Source organism: Mus caroli, chromosome 8 (assembly GCF_900094665.2).
Source record: "Mus caroli chromosome 8, CAROLI_EIJ_v1.1, whole genome shotgun sequence".
NCBI lineage: Eukaryota > Metazoa > Chordata > Mammalia > Rodentia > Muridae > Mus > Mus caroli.
In genome coordinates this window covers 68,128,290-68,139,658 of record NC_034577.1, presented here as the reverse complement: position 1 = coordinate 68,139,658, position 11,369 = coordinate 68,128,290, and positions in this window count along the sequence as shown.

Below are 11,369 nucleotides of genomic sequence, written 5' to 3'. Positions count from 1 at the left end.
AAGAGAGAGCAAGAGAGGGCAAACAGTCCCTTTTATAGTGGGCCAGGCCTACCTGGCTGTTGCCAGGTAACCATGGGGAGGAACATACCTGGCTGTTGCCAGGTAACTGTGCGGGTAGAGTCCAGATAGAATACCAGGAGCTTTGGGTATTGCCCTACATGACTGATGGCCATAGAATTATGGAGCTGAGGCCTGGTGACAGGAGCCTAGTGTATGGGAGGGTAGCAACCTTCCTTCCATCCCTTGAAGAGTTATCTGTTGGGTCCCTGAGATTTTAACCTAGCTCAGCCAGAGAAGAGGCTGCCTTTCATGGTCACACAGGCAAGTGTTTATAATGTGCAAGAATCTGTAGTTATTATAATAGTCTTGTTTGGGTAAATTTTGTGCCTAATAGTAAGTCCTTAATTATGGTGATGAATTTTTCCTGCTTTGTGTAATGCTGATTTTAATGAGAGTATTATTTATCAAGGTTACAATGGATCTTGTATATCCAGAGCTATAAAATATGTGAGGATGTTGTTAAAGAACTACTAGGAGGAAGTATAACAATTTTTGTATATTTTATTTTAATTTGGACAAGATAAGTCTGTAATTGTATTAATACATATTGTTTAGATAGTCTAGACAAGATGGACTCTGCTTCAAAAGCACCAGGATATTTTGTCTGTAGTAATTTAGATACCCAGTTTCTGAAGTAGGCCTCTAAAAGATAATTGTTTAGTTCAAGACATACAAAGGTAATATTACCACAGCAAAGGTAAAACAGGCCTTTAGTCTTCTTGCAAGATTTGTAGGGTTCTTAACTTGTCTAGCCTCCAGCATTAGCCAGAAAGAAAATCATTTCCCTCTTCATCTTAGGTGACCTTTCCTGAATTTTAATAATGCAGTGAGAAGAAAATTAACCATGTTTTTAAGGGCTTTAATTTGGCTCCAATTACATTACACATTTTCAGAGATTTTCTAACATAAGTAATTATTACTGGTTTTTCTTTTACAGCTAGAGCAGATGAATAGCTTTGCATGGTTTAACTTATTCATTAAAGATGTTTATGACTTCTTAAATGCTTTAGTGAAAGCCAAGGCAACTAACTATCTGTGAACTAGTTATTGTGAATAAAGATAGAGTTTTGTGGCTGTTTAAGTGGAACCTAACTGAGAGAAAAATTATATGGTTAAGTCAAAGCACCATAAATATGAGAAGAACCTTAGATTTACTATCCCTTTCCAAAGTTACAAATGAGTTTCTCTGAGTTTGAAAGGAAGAAGATGAGAAGGCTGGTTAAACTGCAGTCAGGGGTAAGAGCTCAGTCCTAGGCCACAAGGTCATCTAAGTCTATTTCCTAAGGCCAATCATGATTTCTTTTGTAGTCATCCACAGCTAAAACCATTGAACTGATAACAAAGGAGTTATTCTCTAAAGAGTTGATGGCAGATAATTCATTTTGGTTCAAGAGACTTCAGGAGAACTTGAGAGAGGAACCAAAGTGATTTCTTTCACCTTACAGTTTTGTTCCAAGAAGATATCTCAGGGCTGAAATAATCTGAGAAGCCCCATGGTATTTTGGCACATTGCAAGATAGACTTAGTGAATAGTCCCTGGAAAGGTCGATCACCCACCACTCAGTCCCAGATAAGTTCTGATCCATCTTAATCAGAAGGACATAGAGGAGATGACAGAAGGCCAAGTTGACTCTCTCCCATAGTTGAAGGGATTTCTTTACTTTGCTTTAACTTTCAGGACTCTTAAGCCTTAATAAAATCCTAAAATAAAAAATGGGTGTTAACTTTGTATATTCTTTCCTTAGAAGATGTTACTTAGGAATCAGGGAGCTGAGAAGCCCTATAATATTATTCCTGTATTTTCTCCTTCTCCCTCTTCCTCTCCCTCTCTCTTGTTCCTTTCATTCCTTTCTCCCTCCTACCTTCCCTCTGTCCCTCCCTTTTCTCTTTTTAGTAGGCAAACACTCTTCCACTGAGCCATATACCAATCTCTACTACATATTTTTTAAAGGCCCTTGGATATTTCTGCTTTCTATAGTGCCTGGTTCCTTACCAGTTTCAAAAAAAGCAATTTACAAAAGGGGTTAGATTTACTATGGAAACAAAATACAAAAAAGACAAGATGACTTTGAACTATGAAAGGTGAAAGTTGCTGTCAGTGAAGTTCACAGGAAAAATACAATGTACTCCCAAGTGTATGCTACCAAATACAATGGTTCTTTCACCAGGTGGAATCTTGGATGGCGAAATATCACTCCCAATAACACACACAAAGGTAAGGTTGTGAAGCCTGAGTTTCTATGGACATTTAAAGAGGGCTGAAGTAAAGAGAGAACATGGTCTGTAGTTCATGATCCTTACCAGAATGTCCTATTACAAGTACAATGGCTCTGTATGAGTTTCTGAAATTAACACTGTAGCACTAGCAAATTATCATAAACATTTTGATGACTCATACTACTTGTGAAAACAAACAATAATCTAGCGAGAAAAAAATGCATAATATGTGTCTTAGATTTGCAGTTGTCTTTAGACACTGACTTCCTAGAAAGTAGAGCCTATGACAAAATGTCCTTCCTCAGCCTTTTTGGTAGATGCAGTCTCAGAACAGAGAAGAGAGGAAAAAAGAATGGAAGACACAAAAGGAAGTATACACATAGAAATGGATGTGTATTCCCAAGCTGATGCTTAGCTCTGTGCAGTGTTAGACCAGCACTGCCTCAGAACAACCCTTAGGGCAGAAGTTGGCAAATGTTTTCTGCTAGGTTTAGAAGAACACAGTCTCTGTAACAGTTACTCAACCCTACTCTGTAACATAGAATCTTCCATAGACAAGATAAAAATGAGTCCAGACACTTCAGTTCCAATAAAGCGTTATTAGTGAAAGTAGGAAAAGTAGCAAGTGAGTCAGATTGAACATTGTGCCTTCAAACTAAAAGCAAAGTCTGCTTGTCATTTCCTATTTTCTTTCTCTCTAGCCAAATTTCACAAGGCATGGCCATTCCTGGATATCTCCTCCGGCCCCTACCCCACCCCCATAACTGCAAGCAATCACTGAAGAAGTGATTCATACAACAGAACAGCCTAGCATTTGAAGTTGGATAGGTCCATGGGACCCATTTTCCGTGACCATTGCAGATTCCAACATAGTTAGAGGTTGAGATGTGATGCTGAGGGAGAGAAGACATTGGTAGCAGCTTAACATGCTCACCTGACTGAGCTACCATAACCATGAATTGGAACAATGGTAAGGCTGCCACCATTAGAACTGCCCACCTTGCAGTTTTATACCCAATTCAAACAAAGGCTAGACCATCCAATGCAGGAAACCTAAATTAAAAGAAGTGATCGGAATGGATTTGAATGTGCTTTCCTTTAAAGCTTGTAAAATGATTATCACTGCAGTAATGGAAAGTCAGCAAACAGCCTTCCCTACAGTGTTGCTGAAAGAATTTTGTTTTCTTTTTCTAGTGTTTGGTTCTTAAAATGGTTACTGAGAAAACTGGGAATTCATGATATTAAAAGATTGTGTATGAGGAGTCCAGGGCTCTCTATGTATCTCTTGTGGCTGGTTAGTAAGCAAAATTGCTGATGAAATGACCACAGGCAGGTTGTTTCTCCTGTCACATAGCTAGAGGTCTAACATAGCTATTGCAGCTAGAGAGCAAGAGTTCAAAGCCTGGTCTGGACTCAAGAGGTAGTGTAGCACACTTAATTTTTTCCTGAATATGTTCATTTGTCCATAAAATAGAAAAATATATTCATTTAGAGATTCAATAGAATAGTCTAAAACTATCAAATATCATACATCCAATAAGTAGTATTTTCTAATTTTACATGTGGTTGATGTACTCACCCTCATAACCAATGTGCATTTATTAAGAGATGGCTTCCTGCGGACAAGACACTTGATCCTCATTATTCTTTGCAGGCCTCTGTATATTCATCCGGCACATGATATTATTTATATCATATATACACATACATATATATATATTTATATCATATATATGATATAAATATCATGTGCCAGATGAAATACAGATATATTTATATCATATATATATATATACATATATATATTTATACCATATACATATATATATGATTTTATTGGGAGTATAAGTGGTTTAGCAAATGAATGAAGTACCTCATATGCTAGAACTATATCAGGAATTAACTAAGTAGTAGTTTTATAGCTAACGTATGTAATATTCTCCACAGGATCCTGACTGAACATTTGGCTCCCTAGGTGACATCACTTGTGGAGGATGTGGAACCTTTGGCTAGTGGAGTCTAGTTGGTCACAGCCAGTTGGCTAGTCCCATTTCTAGTCTGGCTCTTTGTTTCTCACCTTCCAACTAGTCACAAGCTCTATGATGTACATTTTATCTTGGCCACATGCTACTCTGACAATGAATGCTGCCCTGATTCCTCCACACTGATGGTCTGTGCCTCCTAAAATACACACCAAATAGATCCCCCCTCCTTTAAGTTGTTTCTGCCAGATATGTTGTCTGATAAACTTAACTAATACTGAAAACTGCCATATCCAGGGATCCATCCCATAATCAGCTTCCAAACACTGACACCATTTCATACACTAGCAAGATTTTGCTGAAAGGACCCAGATATAGCTGTCTCTTGCGAGACAATGCCGGGGCCTAGCAAACACAGAAGTGGATGATCACAGTCAGCTATTGAATGGATCACAGGGCCCCCAATGGAGGAGCTAGAGAAAGTACCCAAGGAGCTAAAGGGAACTGAAACCCTATAGGTGGAACAACATTATGAACTAACCAGTACCTCAGAGCTCTTGACTCTAGCTGCATATGTATCAAAAGATGGCCTAGTATGTCATCACTGGAAAGAGAGGCCCATAGGACTTGCAAACTTTATATGCCCCAGTACAGGGGAATGCCAGGGCCAAGGTGTGGGAGTGGGTGGGGGAGTGTATTGGGGACTTTTTGGATAGCATTGGAAATGTAAATGAGGAAAATACCTAATAAAAAAGATTAATTAAAAAAAATACTGAAAACTGGGACCAGGAATGGGGCCATTTCTAGGATGAACATGATGAAATGTTTGTTGAATGTTGGGAATGACTTGTAAGACAAATGTGAGAGTTTGGAGTTGAGGGCTACTGAAGCCTTATACTGCTGGAAACAGACTCTTATGGATCGTCCTTGTGGGATCTTTGGAGAATTCTGATATGAATGAAGGTTCCAAGATTTGTTCTCCCATCAAATGTTCCCAAGCTATAAAATTATGAACTCATTTGATAAAGAGGGTTTCTAAGAAGACATAGCCTCTGTGTTAACAATTCTCAAAGAGGAAGGTTTAGTAAAATGCTTACCCAGGTTCAAGATCAGCTACAACAGGACTAGGAAGTTTCTATAGCTATTGTCAAAGGAGGCTTGGCTATGTCTTGAACAATCAGTAGTAGAACCTTGAACTAATAGCTTAGTTGTAGTGTTGATAATGCAGTCATGCAGAATTGGGAAGTTATATTGTTTCTAGGCTTCAGAGAAAAAAAATAATGAAAAGAAATGTGGCAGAACCAGTCGTTGTGTAAGAGAGTGGGATACCAAGAAAAGAGTTTCTGAGTGGTAGCTATTCTAGGATGCCAGATGTCATAAATGGTGGACATCCATGAGGATAGCTGCAACACAATGGAGCAGACCCAAAGAGACAACATCTTTGTTATAAACAGTAGGACCAGAGAGGTATGGCCACCAACACCCACTGGTAGACAGACAATGTCACCAGAAGCCCAAGGTAATGGACATGGAACTATGGAGTTCTGTGTTTGCTCAGCAGGAAGAGATATTACCCCGGTCTTTTCTTTATATTATTTCTAATTCTCTCCCTTTAGGAAGGAGTCTTACCTCTCTTCCCCCGCATATTGGAAGCATGGAACTTGTTTGTGTTATTTCCAGGGGCTCAGAGTGAAGAAATGTTCTTGAGATTCAAAAGAGATATTGGAATTTGGACTTTTATGTAGAATTGGAGCTGTGAAAACTCTGGTGAATTTAAAGTTGGACTGGATATACATTGCATTATGAGATGGCCATGAGCCTGTGGGAGCCAAGTTGTAATGGTATGATTTGGAAGTGAAATAGCCCTATGGGCTTGTGTGTTTGGATACCATGTCCTAGTCTGTGATGCTGTTTTAGGAAACTGAGGAATTATTTAGACATGGCCATAGGTCTATAACTGAGAACCTTCTGGCTATAGGCCATTTTTACTTGCACTATATCGCTCTGCTCCCCATCTGCAACTGTGCTGTAACCAACTGCAAGTTGGCACCCTTAAAGAACTGAGTCTGCTCCAGACACATGGACCTATTTCCATGAACTATACCATGTCTTCCCCACTAAAATGGACTGTACCATCCCAAATTATAAACAGAAATCACCTTCCTTCCTTCCTTCCTTCCTTCCTTCCTTCCTTCCTTCCTTCCTTCCTTCCTTCCTTCCTTCCTTAAGGTGTTTGTGCCAGATATGTGGTCATAATAGCACAAAAGTAACTTAATCAACAGTTACTGCAATTATAATTAATAATTCACATTACAGTTTAATATATTATATGATATAATTAATACATAAGCTAATATAAAATAAAATTAATATTTGATAGCAAACAAAGCAATTAAATATTGTTTGTTTTATTTCAGTATGTATTAGATAGTATGAGAATATCACTTTGTACTATATACTAGATTAAAACTATCAACCTAAAATCACACAGGCTCTGGTCTCTAGTATCTGTCACATAATATAGGAAAGAACCTGAAAGAATCCCACTTTTCAGCACCAAGTCTTGCCTCAACCCCTGCAGGCTTGCCTTACATACACATAGTATGTCAACTCTAGCATGTGCATCAACATCTTCAGTTTTCTGAGTTTCAGAGAGTTATATAAGGCTCCAGATTCAGATCATGACCCAGCTGTGATCATGTCTTCTCTGGTGCTGGAAAACCTAACTTGTAACCACTTGACACTGAGCCCCTGTATAAGGATGAGTCACAAAACTTCTGGCTTTGCCTGGGCCATACACATGATTGATGAGACACTTTTTCTGGTCTGTTCTCATGTCAAAACTAGGGTTGTTGTTTTATCTAGGCATTAAGTTCATTCCAGATCAATAAATCTACCATAATATGGTAATAATGTGTCTGTGGGTGGGATAAGACAGCATTGGAGAGAAGAGACAAAATACTTTTTCTTGTTTCCTATTCTTGGCCATGTAGCATATGGAATGCATGCCTTCAGTTACAGATAAACTGATGCTACTGAAACATGAGCTAAACTACATTATTATGATATCTCTGCCCTCAGTCTAAGTGAAAAAGCTTCCAAGTGGCCTGTCGCATTTTCTCAATCTCACATTCCCCTTGATCTCACTTTGTATACTGTCTTTACTTACTCTACCATGTTCAATTCGTGGCTGGTCCTGTGTAACACCAGGGCTTATTTCTTGTCTAGATTATCATTGGCTTGTTCTCTCTGCTTAAATAACCTTAAGACTGGACTGCTCACATCTGTGGAGGTCTTTGATGCAACAAAACCTGCTTCCTAAGGCTTTTTCTGACCACTAGTGTAAAAGGAATTAAGAATTTTCGCTCGCCCATATAAAAGACATACAGTCCAGGTAATTTATTTACAAGCTGTAAGAATGTCTAGGTTGGCCAAGTTTTGGAGCTATTCTAACTTGCATTCCAGTCACATATCCATTGTTACTTGTTACTTTTCCTGGCCACATGCTTCTGGTCCATTTCCTTTCATGGTGGCTTGCTCCTCTCTCTGTGTCCATTCTTCTTTTCCCAGTCTCTACCTGTGACCCCCAGCCAGGTAAATGAAAATTCACTTATTTCTATTGCCCAATCACAAGGCTTTGACCAATGAACTTGGGAAGTAAGATAACCTAGGATGGCATGGTGTACATGAGGATCTCCTCATCTCTAAGGATCTCCTCTTTGGAGACCAGATCATGGGGTCCAGTAGTTAGCATTTGAATACATAGCAGTCCCAGACCAACGCTGTACCCATCAGTTTAAAACCATAAGACCCTCCCTCTATGCAATCCCTGTTTCACTGTCTTCATAGCTACCTCAGCATCAAATCCACGAGGACTTTTCCTTTGTAACTTTTATCAGTTGATGTTTATGTGCTTCAGAATGGGGAGAAGGCTGTCTCTACCAGTTACTACTGAATCACTCCTGAATAATCTTAGCACATATTGAATGAGTTTATGCTTGGCCTCTGAAAAATACAGACTAAATACAAATAGCATGGTAGAATGAGCATATTGCTTATAGAAATAATATTGTGTTTTTTAATCAGTAATTAATTTTCAAAAATGATATAACGGCTACCTTAGTGCATATCACATTTTGAATGAAAAATAAAATGCCACTTTAGACAGATGCCAAATTAAGAAACACCTGTAGATTTAAGGTTTTCTATCAACAACTCTTATGAATAATTATAATTTATGTGTTAGGAAATGCCTAAAATCTTCTGTGACAGTGTTACACCATCACTATCAAAACCATTAAGACAGCTAGGTGTGATTGTGAGTGTCTATCATCCCAGCACTCAGAAGGAGGCTGAGGCAGGAGAATTGGCATGAGTTTGAGGTAAATCTTGGCTCTAAATGACATCCTATCTCTTAAAATAAGCAAAACAAAATAGAACAGAATCAAGATTTTCAAAGGTAATTAGTATATGCTATACTAATCCCTTAAAATGTCAGTTTTTCTAGTTAAGTTTCATTAAAATAACCTTGATTTGGAGTTGAAAGTAGTGTTAGTAAACTTTTTACAACTTCTAGTAGAACTTCTTTTTCACCAGAGGTCCTCAACTTTAATGAATATTACATTTCCCAAGATCTGGTTAAAGCACAGATTTTTATTTGATGAGTCTGGCATAAAGACTGACATTCTTCAGGTTCAAACACTGCACAGTGCTCCTCATGCTTGTTCTTCCTTATCTAGAGTAGAGTCAAATTCCAGGGTTTCTACCTTTTCCCAATATCATCTTCATGGGTGTAATGTAGAAGCTTTGTTAATGCATTGACATTTAGTGAACACACACATACAAACAGACACACACAGAGACACAGCCACACACACAGCCACACACGCGCACACACACACACACACACACACACACACACACACTTACTAATGTAAACACCACCCCAACTTGAGAAGCAAGTGTGAGTTCTGGTGAGGCTGGTATACCCTTTTCCCTTTACAAGACATTGCTGAGTATCTGTTATTTCAAGAGATGCTGTGAGGTATCCCAACTCTTGCATGGGAATAAATTTGTCTCCTAGTGGTACCTCAATCTTCAACAGGATCCAAGTATTTCAACTACATTTAAAAAAAAATTTTCTCATAATAGAAGACAGAGGGGGAGGAGACTGAACATTTTAATGCCTGTAATATACAATGGAATTGAGAGGTGGAGTAGGGCAACTGTTACTTTGTTTCTACATGCTGTTAACAAGCTTAGGAATTACACTCAAAGTTGCAGACACTTGATTCTTTTTATCCTGCTCATTCAATATACTCCAGAAACACTGAGGTAGAGATGTGCTTAAAAAGTGTCACATGCCTCAGGCTCAGATTTCCAGATGGAATGTGGTTAAAGGATAGACTGACCTACCTGTTCTGCAACAGTTATCTAAAGGCATCTCACTGGTCTTTTTCTCTAAAGGAGTTTGATTTGTTTGAAGTGAACATATCACCTCTTCTTTAGTAGTGGGTAAGGGAATTATGGAGAGACCTGTTAATAGGTAAATAGTTGAAGATAGAAGATGGGTCTAACTCGCCGCCCCTTCCCGCAGCCCATTCAGCTATAAAGTCATCAATAGGCTGACTCATTGATGAGATTAGTGTCCTTGTTATTCAATCACCTCTCAGTAGTTCCTCCAGCTGGGAAACAAGCCCAGGACATCTTTTGAGTGACAATTCATTGTGTACTTTCCTTCTGAGCTTGTTCATATCATATTAGTAATTATTTCTATAGTGCTTCTGATGTAGCAGACATCAGGAAGATTTTCGTTCTATTAGCTTCATAAACTCCCACGGGAGGACTCTCATGCTCTGCTTTCCTGGTGAAGAAGACAATATCCAGTGAAGCTGGAAAACCAGTCCAAGGTTTCCAAAGTCAGAACTTGGATGTGATTGAGGCTTCCTAGTACCATGGCCCACACTTCACCTTGTGTTTTTATGTTAGTAAAGCAGACTTCAACACTACAGCTTCAGTGGCCTTTTAAGTCACCGCTTTTCTACTTGGGCTCTACTGGGCTATTTAAATTTTGTGTTTAAGTGAAAACTAAGTGATTTCTCAGCCCAATTGCCCTATGTCCTTAACAAGATTAGACTTTCTTATTTATTTCATCTCAGAATTTTCCTACTCCCAATTTTCAATATTTTTATAGTGAAAATGATTCGTTTCTCACTTGCTAGTAGGTTTCATGAACATGTAAATGAAAATTCTAATATCGGTAAAAATAAGTAGGGTGATTTATTCAGGTACATGGTAGAATTTAAAGTAGTCACACAATACAAAATAGATAAGATGTGAATTCAAGCAACAGCTTCACATATCTGGTGAAGCAATTTGTATATCAGAAATATGATTTCACTTTTATGAGCAGGCAAGCCTAGAATGACATAGGATTAGATTTGCTTAATAACTGGCTGGATCTAGTTCATGTTTATAGGCACAGCCCTGTTTGTTGCCATGGAAGTGATGAATTGTAGTAAATGTTTTCAAGGACAGTAAAGTTTATATGCAAAGAGAGCCAGAAAATATTTACCATGGGGCACAAAAGAATGTAGTGAACATTTCTGGAAAAAGAAGTCTTTTGTGTGTGTTTGTGTAGTTGTGTGTGTGTGTGTGTCTTTGGGGCCTTAATTCATCTTTTTATCCTTTAATCCACAATTATGAAAACTATGCATTCAATTCTTTTGTCATGAAATTCATTTTCTAATCTGCTAAATTATACCTTGAGATGTAAATCACCACCTGTAAATGACAGCTCTGTTTGATTTCCTCCTATAACCTTGACTTTCTTTTAATTCATTTGCACTAAGGCAACATAATGAATGAATAATTCTAGCATGTGTGTACATCTGTGGGAAAACTTCAAATTTGCATTTCGAGGCAGAAATTTGTCATTGCAAGTTTTATTGGGAATTGTTTTTATGGCTTAGTTATAAAACCATTGAAACATAGCTTCATAATCTAAATGCTGACATAACCTTACCATATATCCAACTATAAATCAATGTGTTATATCCATATTTGGAGAGTCAATTGAGGAAGCACACTGAGTTAATATTTTTTGGGAGA